Source organism: Coregonus clupeaformis, chromosome 4, assembly GCF_020615455.1.
Source record: "Coregonus clupeaformis isolate EN_2021a chromosome 4, ASM2061545v1, whole genome shotgun sequence".
Lineage (NCBI taxonomy): Eukaryota > Metazoa > Chordata > Actinopteri > Salmoniformes > Salmonidae > Coregonus > Coregonus clupeaformis.
In genome coordinates, this window is record NC_059195.1 from 24104620 (window position 1) to 24120482 (window position 15863).

Consider the following 15863-nt stretch of genomic DNA (forward strand, 5'->3'; position numbering starts at 1 on the left):
CATTAGACAACTACAGTGGGGGGAAAAAAGTATTTAGTCAGCCACCAATTGTGCAAGTTCTCCCACTTAAAAAGATGAGAGAGGCCTGTAATTTTCATCATAGGTACACGTCAACTATGACAGACAAAATGAGAAAAAAAATCCAGAAAATCACATTGTAGGATTTTTAATGAATTTATTTTCAAATTATGGTGGAAAATAAGTATTTGGTCAATAACAAAAGTTTCTCAATACTTTGTTATATACCCTTTGCTGGCAATGACACAGGTCAAACGTTTTCTGTAAGTCTTCACAAGGTTTTCACACACTGTTGCTGGTATTTTGGCCCATTCCTCCATGCAGATCTCCTCTAGAGCAGTGATGTTTTGGGGCTGTCGCTGGGCAACACGGACTTTCAACTCCCTCCAAAGATTTTCTATGGGGTTGAGATCTGGAGACTGGCTAGGCCACTCCAGGACCTTGAAATGCTTCTTACGAAGCCACTCCTTCGTTGCCCGGGCGGTGTGTTTGGGATCATTGTCATGCTGAAAGACCCAGCCACGTTTCATCTTCAATGCCCTTGCTGATGGAAGGAGGTTTTCACTCAAAATCTCACGATACATGGCCCCATTCATTCTTTCCTTTACACGGATCAGTCGTCCTGGTCCCTTTGCAGAAAAACAGCCCCAAAGCATGATGTTTCCACCCCCATGCTTCACAGTAGGTATGGTGTTCTTTGGATGCAACTCAGCATTCTTTGTCCTCCAAACACGACGAGTTGAGTTTTTACCAAAAAGTTCTATTTTGGTTTCATCTGACCATATGACATTCTCCCAATCCTCTTCTGGATCATCCAAATGCACTCTAGCAAACTTCAGACGGGCCTGGACATGTACTGGCTTAAGCAGGGGGCACGTCTGGCACTGCAGGATTTGAGTCCCTGGCGGCGTAGTGTGTTACTGATGGTAGGCTTTGTTACTTTGGTCCCAGCTCTCTGCAGGTCATTCACTAGGTCCCCCCGTGTGGTTCTGGGATTTTTGCTCACCGTTCTTGTGATCATTTTGACCCCACGGGGTGAGATCTTGCGTGGAGCCCCAGATCGTGGGAGATTATCAGTGGTCTTGTATGTCTTCCATTTCCTAATAATTGCTCCCACAGTTGATTTCTTCAAACCAAGCTGCTTACCTATTGCAGATTCAGTCTTCCCAGCCTGGTGCAGGTCTACAATTTTGTTTCTGGTGTCCTTTGACAGCTCTTTGGTCTTGGCCATAGTGGCGTTTGGAGTGTGACTGTTTGAGGTTGTGGACAGGCGTCTTTTATACTGATAACAAGTTCAAACAGGTGCCATTAATACAGGTAACAAGTGGAGGACAGAGGAGCCTCTTAAAGAAGAAGTTACAGGTCTGTGAGAGCCAGAAATCTTGCTTGTTTGTAGGTGACCAAATACTTATTTTCCACCATAATTTTCAAATAAATTCATAAAAAATCCTACAATGTGATGTTCGATATAGACAGTTAAAGTTAATACAGCCATAAATAGGCCCTTAATCAGAATGTACTAATTCCTGTCTAAGCCGGGGGAGGGGTACTACTAAGCTATATGGAAGAAGAAGGTGAGGGGAACGGCACCTCTGTACCTTCGGGCTCTGATCAGTCCCTACACCCAAACGAGGGCATTGCGTTCATCCACCTCTGGCCTGCTGGCTCCCCTTCCTCTGCGGAAGCATAGTTCCCGCTCAGCCCAGTCAAAACTGTTCGCTGCTCTGGCACCCCAATGGTGGAACAAGCTCCCTCACGACGCCAGGACAGCGGAGTCACTCACCACCTTCCGGAGACATTTGAAACCCCACCTCTTTAAGGAATACCTGGGATAGGATAAAGTAATCCTTCTACCCCCCCAAAAAAAAATTGTAAAGTGGTTATCCCACTGGCTATAGGGTGAACGCACCAATTGGTGAGTCGCTCTGGATAAGAGCGTCTGCTAAATGACGTAAATGCGCCCTTGAGCAAGGCACTTAACCCTAATTGCTCCTGTAAGTCGCTCTGGATAAGAGCGTCTGCTAAATGACTAAAATGTAAATGTAAATGTAAAGAAGGTCATACCAAGGATCATTTTGCTATTAGATTTTTTTGAATTATAAGACCCCTTGAAGTATATAAAAAAATAAGAATTAATTTTTCGCTGATTTATTTATTTTTGCCTTACAACTGTTAGCCCATACAAACATTTTACATGTACATCATTTAGCAGACACTCTTATCCAGAGCGACTTACAAATTGGTGCATTCAACTCATGATAGCCAGTGGGACAACCACTTTTTTTATTTTATTTTTTTTAACATGTATTTAACCCCTTATTATTGTCAATAATCAGTCTCCAATAATACTGTACTTCCATCAATTTTTTCAACTGGTACCGCGGTACCTTCCGACAAGTCTTGTGAGGCCTGTAGGCGTCCTAGAGCAAAACCGACATGTACGTGTTCTTGAGAGTCTCACCTTTACACAGAGGGGTCCTATTAGTGTGTAGCCCCAACTGTTCTAACACTACAGACAGAAGTTGGCAGATATGCTGTACCGACTTCAGACGAGTCCCAAGACGCTTATGGGAGTCGTAGAGCAAAACGGAGAACACCATCGTGTTCATGAGAGTCTCATCTTTCTATAGAGGGGTCATGTAGGCCAAATAGTTCAGACGCTACAGACGATTTTGTGAGAAGACTGATTTTCGGGGTGTCTCATGGTCTGACAAACACCGCTCTAGATCTGTTACCATTCACCGCAAATGCAGAAGTGTTACATAGGTGGATGCGGTGGTTTGAGACGCATCCGATGCAAAAAAACACATATCTCTAGCTTAAACTAACAGATTATTTTATTATGCTAATTCGATTTCCATGTGGGCACATACATCAATCTTAGGGGGTTAAAGGTGCACTATGCAGAAATCTCTCTGCCATTTCCTGGTTGCTAAAATTCTAATAGTTCGCCTAATTTCAGTTTATGTAACAAAACAAGCAGTAACTGTGTAGAGGATCATTGTACCAACTATACCGCTGTGAAATATATTTTCCATAACCCAAAATATTGTATTTTCAGCTGTTTGAGGCTGGTGTACAAAACCGAGATAAAAGATTCAAAAAGAAACTTAAAGGAAAATTCCACCCAATAACTATATTTTGGTGTTTGTTTCATTAGTCCATTGTTGACATAATCCCAAAAATATTTTGCTTGTCAGCAATCAAGTTTTCAAGATATGTAACTTAGAAAATACAGACATCTTCCACGTATGATGCATTTTGCATCATATGATGCTGCATATTATGTTTTATCATCAGCTATGCAAAAACCCAACTGCTACATTATGAAACTTGTGTAACAGCCCACCAACACAATGCTGATCTGTGATAAAAGGCAAAAAGCAAAAATTTGCCTTAGCATATTGTAAAAACTGTTCTGTTGATGTGATCCTACCATGACTGTTTAACAATAAAGTGAAGTGCATCACAGCCTAACAAAACTCTGGTAAGGAGAATGCACAGCTCTCTCATTTTTGAACTGCATTTGCCAGTGACAGTGCACACAGACACACACAAGGTAGCATGGGAGAAGCAAAAGCGGAAGGGGCAGAGAGGGGTTTGAAGGTTTAAACAACATTTGGACAGGCTGATTCTTGATTGCTTAAAACATGTTTAACAAGCTAGCTAATACAAATGGTGCAGTAATCAAATGTATCATAGCAGAAAAAGTGTGTGCTCACGCACCAGCAGTAGGTAAATTTGGCAACTCATTGTTCTCATTCCCCCTTCTTAGTGGCATTTTAACACCCCTCTCTTACGAGCTATGATAGTTGCATAGCTACAACAAGCTAGTTAGTTAGTTAGTTAGCAAACCAGCTAGCTATGCTTTCTCACCTTGCTAACTAGCTACCTAGCATCTGACTGCAGAGCTTTGTTCGAATACTCATACTAACCACACTAACTGTACTATTTGTGACGTAAATCGAGTATGTAGTATGCTTATTGGTCATAGTATGGATATAGTTAGCATGCCAAAAGTTCCCGGATGTCGTACAAAGTATACAAGCAGTGGACATTATTTCCGTGCTTTTAGGGCCCATATTGCAATTCTTCAGAAAATGGGTGTGACTTCACAACGTTTTCAGATTTGAAGAAAATTGAGGAAAATATGCAGCCGAAGTCCAACGAGAGCAGATACAAATTCATTGCTTTAACTAATTATGACAAATATTAAGAAAATGTTGAGCAATGCAATAAAGTAATGACTTTTCAAATAAGTTACGTTACACGTTATGTTGTCTGACAATTTGTTAGCTACGCTATCCTTACGAACCTCATAGCATTACAGTATGTACCGGCATGTTAGCTAGTTACCGTCCTAACGTTAGTTGGCTACTAATACATCGAACTTGCCAGGCAGTATATTAACTATATGCTATCTAACTAACTACCCAACGTTTATTGATTTGATTATTCACGTCATTCATAGCTAAGTGGTATAGTCATCTGAGTGTGCCAGAGCGCAGAATAACTGATGGATTTACAAACGCTCAACACCCGTTGAACATGGCCGGTGTCAGTAAACGTCGGCAAAAACAAGCGTAATTAAAATGCTCTGGATAACATGAAAACAGCATACTCGGCTCTGCTAGGGCGAGTAAAATGGTCAGAGTGACGTGTTCTCTCATTTGTGTCTGGAAGTAGCTAGCAAGCTAGCCAACGTTAGCCAGTTAGCTTGGGTGCTTGACTGCCGTTGTGAGGTCAGAACGCTCGGATCAACCCTACTCCTCAGCCAGAGCGTCCAGTGTATGCTCCGAGAGCGAAACGCTCTGAATTTACGAACTGACAATCTGACAGCGCTCTGGATTTGCACACTCTGGCGCTCCAGATTGAATTTACGAACAAACCCGAAATCGTAAAATGTCTAGCTAGTCATTTGTTATGCTAACAAGCTAGCAAGAGGTTGCATGGCAACAGCATCAACTTCCGGTAGACAGGCGAAGCGCTAGTACGCTCAACTGAAAGGATACCATTTGTTTACAGCATACTAAAATGAACTAATAGTATATAGTATGTAGTATATACTCATTAAGTATGTAGTATACGGTATGTTAGTATGGGTATTCGAACACAGCTTGTGTAACGTTACCCAGAGTAGCTAACGTTAGCTAGCGTTAACTTTAGCTGCAGAGGAGGCTGGTGGGAGGAGCTATCGGAGGACAGGCTCATTGTAAAGGCTGGAATGGAATAAACTAAACAGTATCAAACACATCAAACAAATGGAAACCACATTTGCCTGCGCTCCATTAATTCCATTCTAGCCATTACAATGAGCCTGTCCTCCTATAGTTCCTCCCACCAGCCTCCACTGGTTAGCTGCTAGCTAGCTACATAGCTAAAATTAGCTATCTACATGCGCACAGACCAATGACTAATCACCAGCAGTAAGTACATTTGGCCAACTCATTCCCCTCGTCCCCCCTTGTTAGTGGCCTATTAATGCCCCTCGATCACAAGCTATGATAGCTAGTTAGATAGCTAGTTAACCCATACAACAAGTAAGCAAATCAGTTAGCTATGCTTTCCCGCCTTGTTATGTTAGCTAGCTAGCATCTGCAGGTATACAGAGTGGCTAATGTTAGCTTAGAGCAGGGTTTCCCAAAGTCGGTCCTGGGGTCCCCCCTGGGTGCACGTTTTGGTTTTTGCCCTAGCACTACACAGCTGATTCAAATAACCAACTCATCATCAAGTTTTGATATTTGAATCAGCTGTGTAGTGCTAGGGCAAAAGTCAAAACGTGCACCCAGGACCGACTTTGGGAAACCCTGGCCTAGAGGGATTGTGCGGGACAGTCCTGCATTTTGTCCGTTTGTCCCGTAACCAAACAATCATGTCCTGTATTTTATCAACAAATTCAAACAATACCAATTTAGAAAAGTAGAAAAGTAGGTTGATTTGTCCCGTATTTCAGTCAGACTTTCCAACCTGTCTCTTGCAGTCTGTTACGAACCCTGTGGCTTTAAAAGTCTAGGGTGGATGGAAAAGAGGCCCGTAACATAACTCATGCAAATTAGGCTACTGCCAAGGAACAGTGAGAACAAAATACGCCAACAACCAAATGCTACCGTCAAACACAAAATGTTTATTATAAAATGCACGGTAAATGGTTTGGGGAAAAGGGGCTGAGCTGGACCCAAGGAATGAAACAATAAAGTCAAAACTCCCTAAACTGATATTGCCTGCCTCAAGAACTACTAAGCTTACTGCTAACCATACAAAAATACAGTGGGTGGTCCGCTCAGGTCTAACTAATGTGTTTAGACAAGGTTTTCCTACGGGTAGTGTATGCCCAAGGGCGACTTACTAAATCCCCCTTTTCCCAGGCACAAACAAACAATATAGGTACCATACGGACTAAACAGTTAACGAGTGAGTACACAAAAACAAGACACCACCGTATACATACTCACAAACAAAAAGAGTCTGTCAGCCAACACAACTGACTAGCTTTTAACACAAGGGGATGTGTGATATGATTGGGTAAGACAACAGAAACAGGTGGTGCAATCAGGAGAAATGTCCACTGATTGGTCCACCTCAGCAATCAGCAGATTAACTGATGACTGACAGGTGGGACACCCCAATGACCTCCAATCAGGAACACAAAGGACACCTGTGATTAGAACAGAAGGAGAGGAAAAACACAAACACAGGATACCTGTATCCGTAACACTCCCACCCTTAAAAGAGCAAACCACAATGGTTTGCGACACACGTACTATCACAACACAAACATTCTAAGAGCAAAAGCATCCTCATGGGATAGAAAATAAATTGAAGATCTCTAAACACGAGACAAAGCATCTGCCAACACATTATCCGAACCCTTTTTGTGGCAGATCTCCAAATTATAATTTTGCACAACAAGTGCCCAACACATAAGGCGTTGGTTCTGGTTGTACATTCGGAGGAGAAAAACTAAGGGGTTATGGTCAGTATACACTATCACTGGTAGTGCACTGGAACCAACATAGACTTCAAAGTACTGCAGAGCTAACAACAAAGCTAGGGCTTCTTGTTCAATGGTTGAATAGTTAGTTTGACATTTGTTAAATTTCGGCAAAAAATAACAGACAGGATGGTCCACTCCACTCTGGTCCGGCTGCAGTAGACCAGCACCAGCACCTCTGGCACTCGCATCTACCTCCAGTTTAAACGGCCGTTCAAAATCTGGCACAGCAAGAACAGGGGTACTACATAAGAGTGCTTTAGCAGTGTTGAATGCAGTGTGACAATCTGTAGACCATACAAATTTTCTCGCCGGATTGAGCAAATCCGTTAATGGAGCAACTACCGCAGAGACATTTTTACAGAAACTACGGTAGTAGCCAACCATCCCTAAAAAGCAGCGTAGCTTTCTTCTAGTGGTAGGTGCGGGAAATGCATTTATAGCTGAGACCTTGGCATCTACAGGGCGCACCTGACCATGGCCAACCTGTTTACTGAGATAAGTAACAGTGGCCTTCCCAAACTCGCACTTTGCTAAGTTCAGGGTTAGAGAAGCGGCTGCTAGATGTTCACACACTACCCTTAGAGTGTTAATATGATCTGACCACTCAGTATAATAAATGACAAGATCATCAAGGTAAGCACTACAATTAGGAACTCCAGCCAATACTGTGTTAACCAGGCGTTGGAAAGTGGCTGGTGCGTTCCGCATCCCAAATGCCATGACAGCATATTGTAGGAAGTGGTCTGGGGTCACAAAGGCAGAGATGTCGGAGGCACGTGAGGTTAACGGCACCTGCCAGTAACCTTTTAGAAGATCTAGTTTGGTTACATAAGTAGCAGCACCAACAGTGTCAATACAATCATCCAGTCTGGGTAACGGGAACGAGTCGGGCACTGTGACAGCATTGACCTTTCGATAGTCCGTACATAACCTGGATGTCCCATCAGTTTGGGAACCAGAATGCACGGAGAACTCCAAGGACTTGAACTTGGCATAGCCAGGTTATTCTCCAGCAAATAACCGACCTCATCCCTCATTATCTTTCTTTTAGAGACGTTGACACAATAAGCATGTTGCTTGATAGGTGCAGCGTTTCCCACATGAATGTCATGTTCTAACACATTTGTGCATGTATGAACATCATTAAAAAGACATGGAAAGCTGAGTAATAGCCTCACAATATCATCTGACCGTCCGTCCGTTAAATGAATCAGGCTTGACGGGAGGGACAGCAACATCTCTGAATTGGGCAATCTAGCATACCGCTGCTGAGTATTGCGCAACTCCAAACCATCTCTGTCCACATCATTAACATGACCTCCCACTACAGCCGCAGCAGCATTAGAGACAGCCGTCTCTGCCAGTTTCTCTGGACTGTCTATCTGAGTGACAGGTCTGGTGTGGTATATCTTCAACATGTTAATGTGGCACACACGAGATTGTCGTTGTCCAGAGAAATGTGCTGACAATGACGCTCCTGGCACAGGCAACAATACAAGAACTTGGTCACCTGGCTGCAGATAACGAGAAACAGCCTGGTTGTCATAGTGCCGTTTCATACGTCTCTGTGAGGAAGACGGCGCTTCCTTTGCTAGAGCACAGGCACCATGTAGGCGCTCACAAAAGCGACTAAAGTAGTCCAACACATTTTCTTTCACACACAACTCTTGTGATGAAAACTGCTCCTTAAGGACTTTCATAGGTCCTCTCACTGTGTGTCCAAACACCAGTTCAGCTGGCTGAACCCTAGGGATTCCTGTACCGTCTCACAGACAGCAAACAAAACTAGAGGAACTCCCTCATCCCAATCCTTCTCAGATTCCAAGCAATATTTACGGAGCATAGACTTCAGTGTCTGATGCCAACGTTCAAGCGCACCCTGAGACTCTGGGTGATATGCGCTTGACACACGGTGTGTAACTGACAAGGATTTTAACACTTGTTTGAAAAGCTTAGAAAGGAAATTCGTACCCTGATCAGTTTGTACCACCTTAGGTAACCCAAAAGTTGAGAAGAATTTGATCAAAGCTTTACTCACCACCAGAGCAGTAATCCTTCGCAGAGGAATGGCCTCTGGGTACCTGGTGGCCACACACATTATCGTTAACAGAAACTGGTTACCAGATTTTGACTTTGGTAATGGTCCAACACAATCAACCATCACATGTTCGAATGGTTCACCTATGGCAGGTATGGGACAAAGAGGCGTGGGAGGAATGACCTGGTCGGTTTCCCAGTTACTTGACAGGTGTGGCATGTCCGACAGAACTGAGCCACATCTTGTTTTAAACCAGGCCAAAATAAATGTCGCAAAACCTGATCATAAGTCTTGGTGACTCCCAGATGTCCGGACCACTGGTGATCATGTGTGAGGGATAAAACATTTTGTCGAAAGACTGTAGGAATCACTATTTGGTAAACAGCATTCCAATCTCCACCAGCGTCAACATGGGATGTCCATTTACGCATGAGGAGATTACCATCAATGAAGTATGCTATGTTTTTCTTTTTTAGCTCCTCCTCTGAGACAACACTAGAAAAACATTTAGCCAGGCTAATGTCAACCTTCTGGTTAGCGATCAGCTGCTCACTAGTGACTGGTAACTGTATTGCATCAGCAACAAGTTCCACATACTTCTCCTTTTCCCTGGGCTGTTGGTCAGACTGCACCAGCTTACCAGAGGTAGCACACAAGCTATACTCTGGGTCACACTCTCTGAATAGAATCGTGTTCGACAAATCTATCACGTCACCCACTTGTCGTGCTTGAGCACGTGTGACAGCACAAGCGGGGAACACATCTGGATAACTCTGTGCCAGCTCCTCGGAGAGAGACTGGTCACTTTTATCCAATACCTCCAATACGGGTATCACCTTTCCTCCGGCAATATCGTTGCCCATTATAAATGTCACACCTTTTACTGGCAACATAGGACGTACTCCAACTCTGAACAATCCACTGACTAACTCAGAGTGTACGTTCACAAAGTGCAATGGCACTGGGACGAATCCCATTTCAATTCCTTGTACTAACACACTGGAACCACAATATGTATTATCAGACAAGGGCAAAACATCAGATAGTATAAACGACTGCGCCGCACCAGTATCTCTAAGGATTCTAACTGGACGCTGAGACGCTTCGTCATCTGATATGGAAACAAACCCCTCAAAAATGAATCGTTCATAACTGCGATCTGGGACTGGGACTTTCAAACCACCTTTACCCTGAGGCATCTGTTTTGATTCTGGTCTTACAACCGTACGAATCAGCCCAACACTTGTTGGCGGCCTGGCGTGCAGAGGCATCCCCTGTTTGCGTTTTAGCAGAAAGCAATCATTAACCATATGTCCCACCTTATGACAATAGAAACAGTGACGCACATCTTTCGGGCGTGCTGGATGTACTGCTGGTCGACTAGGGCTAAAAGTTAGCAACTCTGCGGCCCTGCTCTCCGTACGAGCCGAAAACATGCTCTTATGCGTCAACACAAACTCATAACTCGCCAATACAGACGCTTCCGACAGTGAGGATACTTTCTGTTCGTTCAGATAAACTATAATGCGTTCGGGTAAGCAATTTTTAATCTCTTCTAACAAGATTAACTCTCGTAGAGAGTTAAAATCAGTTACCTTACTAGCAGTGTGCCATTTGTCAAACAGATTTCCTTTGTCTCTAGCAAACTCCACATAAGTCTGAGTAGAATACTTTTTATGAGACGTAAATCTCTGTCGATATGCCTCAGGAACCAGCTCATAGGCACGAAGAACAGTAGCTTTGACCACATCATAATTCAAGCTGTCTTCAAGAGGTAGCGCTGACAGAACCTCTTGGACTTTACCTGTTAATTTACACTGAAGTAATAGGCACCATACCTCTTCGGGCCATTTCAATGCTACTGCTATACGCTCAAAAACACTGAAATAGGAGTCAATCTCTGACTCCCTAAACACAGGTACCAAGGTGATCTGTCTACTAATATCAAAAGTAGCAGACAGAGCTGGTGAGGACAGCTCACTAGCAGGCTTAGCATGAGCAGAGTGTAACCTTGCCGTCTCTGCCCCCAGTTCCATCTTACGCGTCTCCAGTTCCTGATCAAGTCTACGCGTCTCCAGTTCCATCTTACGCATCTACAACTTTTCTTGCCTGATTTGTGCCCACTCTTCCGCCTCCATTTGGAGCCGTGTCGAGCGGACGTCCATCCTGGCATCACTGTCGGCCAGTGGGGAGAGTGGGTCAAAACAGGGCAATGTGGCTGGAGCCTTAGCCTCGTCTCGTCCTCAGACACCGACGGGCTTACAGGAGCAGCACCCACATCCCCTACAGGAGCAGCAGGCGGCAGTAACGCAAGCACTCACTCGTTCAATAATATCTCTAACACCGCTTTCCTAACTTCTGCTTTCACTACAACCCTTGGTATGGGTACAGAAAAGTGGTCAGCCAAAGCCTGTAGATCCACTCTACGGCAATTATCAAAAACCTCCCTGATAGATTAATTATTAATGACTAATTATTACACCCTGAAACTGTGTATAATGTGTTAGAAATGTGTGAGTGTAGGACTAGTAAAGGCTATGGCATTGAGCCACTATTTAGCAATGTGAGTAAGAGTTAGGCCAGACAACAAAGACAACTGAGAAACTAAGATAAAGAGGCCTCCCAATTTAGGGAGGGGAGAAACTGTTATGAAAACATGGTGCAGAATATTGTGAGAACGGCAATAACTGAGTAAAGCAGGGAGTAGGATATGTGTGTGTGTGTGTGTGTGTATGTATGTGTGTATGCATGTGTGTATATGTGTGTGAACTGAAGGTCAGTAGAGCAGTTTTAGAGTGGAAAACTACAGCCCACCTACAGAGGGAAGGGATTTATTTTTGTATGACGTATGAGTATAAAAGATGGACTCTGAAATTGTGATGGCAGAATTCTCAATGAATAAATATCTCTGACTATGCAGACCGGGACTCTGGCCGTTACTTAAATCCCAAAAGACTTACAACCTTTTGGGAGACGCACAGAGACACTAAAATAGTTTGTTAAATAATTCACATAACAGCTTGGTCCTTCTGAGCCGGACTCCAATACCCTGTTTCTGTCATTCCAGGTAACTCTGAAAACCGTCGACGGGCGAATGATACATTCGTAAATAGAAAGTCCTGCCCTTTGACATTAAGGGTTAAAACAGGCCAGAGGACACCTGATTAATGACAGAGACGGTGACGGAATCCAAACCTACATTGAATCTTGGCTGCAAGGATAAGGTCAGTAGTCTTTATTCATTACTTGGTGAAATTGATTTGAGAACTTGCTAAAATATTGAAAAGTAGCAAATTGATCAATGCGTAGCCATTTTAAGTGAAATGTAGGGGACTGTCAGGAATTATCAAGATTACATTGTGAGGATAGACTCCTCCGTAGAGTAGGAGATAATTCTGGGGGACTAGTCAACCTGTTGGTGGGTCCGTAATGATTCACGGTAATAGGCCATTACCAAAAGAAACTACCCGGTGTTGAAATAGAAGGAACTATTAAAAGTACACCTATGGGATGGAACCTGTAAGAGATTATTGAACAGTCAACAAATAATCCGGGTTAAACAAATACAAAAAGTACACAAGAAGGAATTAAAATAGCATGTGTGAGAAATATAATATTAGTAAAGTCAAAAGTCACAAACAACTGTAGATTTTGCTGTAACTCTATCCGTTCTGGAGCCTTATAAACTCCAGGTTACCGATATAACACCAATAATCATGTAAGGTTGTATACGTGTGAGACCTAATGTTTGCTCAAAAGTCACATCCTATGAATAATTCCAGGTGGTTGTATAGAGGAGGGAGAACCCATTCCTGTTGTATGAGACTGTCAGGAATTATCAAGATTACATTGTGGGGATCAATCCCTCTGTAAAAGTATGAGATAATTCTGGGGAACTAGTCAAGATTACATATACAGGAAGGGGTGATTCAAGGTGTTGTTGTGTGAAGCTATTTTGAATTACTTGTTAAATTGACTTGTTATATAGAAGAGGTGGCTAAGGGATTTTTAACAGTACCAACCATGGGGGGCAAATCCTCACAAGAGGTCCCAGAATTTTCTGGGGACCGAGAAATACTTGATGTAATTAAAATGGAATCCAGGGATAGAAGAAATCTCCATTATGTAACCAGGTGGAGGGAGAGGTATGGTTTTGAGGGACGTCTAGACGCAGATAAACTCAAATCCATGCTTAAACAGATACATAAGGTGTGTAAAGGAGAAATAAGCAGTGAGAGAGAGAGAGAGAGAGTAGGAGGGGGCCAGTACCCACTGATAGCCTTACCTAACCTATTGGCGGGGAATGAAAGGGGCCCCAGCAACCTTAGATGTATACAGTAATAATAATAATATGCCATTTAGCAGACAGGCCATGAACACAGAGGACGTGGCCAGAGCGGTAGAAGGAATGACCCACCCCAAAACAGGAATAGCAAGGTTTGGGCTGCCGTTAGAGGGCAGTGGGTTTCAGGGGATGCCCAGAGGACACTTTTGCCATGGGCCGATCACGAAGAGTATGTTGGGAAAATAACTGAATTGTGTAATAGCCTCAGAGAGACATGCAATCCATCATGAGCAGAATAACAGACAGGAAAGAGCCAAGAAAGAAGACGAAGATGCAGAGTAACTAATTGCCACTCTGGGAGAGATGGCGGGGAGAACTAGAAACTTAGGAGAGAGAGGAGATAAGGCAGGAAAGAGTGAAGGCCACGGGGGGGAGAATAGGGGCTTTAACTGTAACAAGGGAGGGCACTTCGCCAAAGAATGTGAGGCCCTGTGTAAATACTGTGGCAAGATAGGCAATAACTTTTCCCGCTGCAAACATAAAGGAGAGGGCAAGAAGGGAAACCGGGGAGAGAAAAGAGAGAAAAGAGAGAAGAGCGAGAGAGAAGTCCATCCCCCAGCTTTGAGCGTGAGGAAGAGGAATATAAGGCGTGACTAGTCCTTGAGGGAGAAATAGTAGACTCTAGTGAGGGGAAGACTAAGGAACCTTTTGATCCAAATTGTGAGGTGTTTGAATTGGCTACTATTGACTTAGCACTTCAACAGGAACAGAAACCTTATTTGACATTGACAGTAATGGGTAAGAAAATTAAATTCCTTTGTGATACGGGAGCCTGCAGGACAGCAATCTGTGCAACAGACAAGCCAGATGGAGTCAGGATTGATGGGGAGAAAATCATAGTGCGATCTGCCTCTGGTCATCAATTTATTGAAAGGTTATCAGCCCCAATAACCCTAAAACATGACCAATCAGGAGGAGAGGCAACCATACCCATCCTGATATCTAAGCTGTGTCCGGTAAATTTACTAGGACGTGATGTAATGACTAAATTGAATGTGGCTGTCATTTCCGCTGAGAGTGGAATGAAAGTACACATAGTCAGAGACAATATGGTGGTCTGTGGGTAAGGGGAGCCATGTTATTGGTATAGGCAAGAATTGTTAATGGGGGGAATATTCCCCGAACCTTGATGGAACTTGCTGATGATGTAGTACCAGGCCCCACTAAAATGTCCCCCGATGACCTACACTGTACTCTCTGGTATAACAAACACCCAGGTCCAGATGCAATATATGAGGAAGCATTATTTAAAACCACAGAAAGGACTATAGCCTTGAAATGGTTTCACTATGACAACACCCACGCAGTAGTAGAGGTGGAACTAGGGCCCCAAAGTCAGAGACTGTTCAGGGAAATATGGAGCCCACATGTGTCCCTAGCAAAGGAGCCAGCAGAGGACTGGAAAGACATGGGCCAGTGGGTATCCAAGGGTAAGAGGATCACTGATTGTGTCAACATTGTGAGTGGCGATCAACACAGCCCATCCACAGATAGTACATGTAGATGAGAATAGCAGATGCTGAGGAGAGGAATACCTGTTGACAGAACAACAGGAGTCAGACTTAAAAGAAGTTCCAGAGCATTTGTGGTCCCGGGGTCCAGCATACGTAGGATTAATAAAAGGGGTAATTCCAGTACAGGTGATATCCAAATCTAATCATAGGCCGTATCAGAAGCAATACCCTATGAAACCAGAAGCAATAAAAGGTTTGCAGTTTACCAAAAGCAGATTGTGAGGGACCTTGAGGGAGGGCCAATTCTCGGGGAGATAGTGAGGCCAGAAACAAAGGTGCAGTGTCCTGGAAATCACAGTCTGTTTCTTTTTCTTCAGTTCTGCTGGGAGTACATTGGATGATGGGGTTTTGTGTTGAATTAGAGACAGTGAGACTATTAGTCAATACCTAGGAGAGAAGAGAGGTTACGGTAGCAAAGACCGACAAGAAGGAAATGGTAATAGTGGAGACAGGAGTGAGTGGAAGTGTTACAATTGTGACAAAACGGGACATTTTGCTAGAGAATGTGAGGAACCGTGTAGTTACTGTGCAAGGAAAGGGCACCAGTTAAGAAACTGTAGGCAGAAGGGGAAGAGAGAAATCAGGAGTCCTCATGACCTGGCTGTTTGGTTGTTGTTTTTTAATTGGGGTTTTCAAATAAAAAACAACACACCTAGTATGATGTTTATAAAGCCTTGTTGTTTCAATTTTGGGGGGTTTTCAGCAGGTCAAGGGTGATAGGTCTTAGAGGAGCACACAGTGAATTTTATGGTTTTTTAGGTTTTGGCTGAGTTTGGGGTATATATGATTTATTATGAGAATGAATGTCATGAGGATCAATGAACACTTGGGATAAGTAACATTTATTAAATATTTAGAATAATGGTAACGTTTGGTATACTATGGGATGGAATTTCAATTGCCTCTGAACTCTTGTTTTAACTTTCTGGTGTTAATTAATCATCCACACTGGTA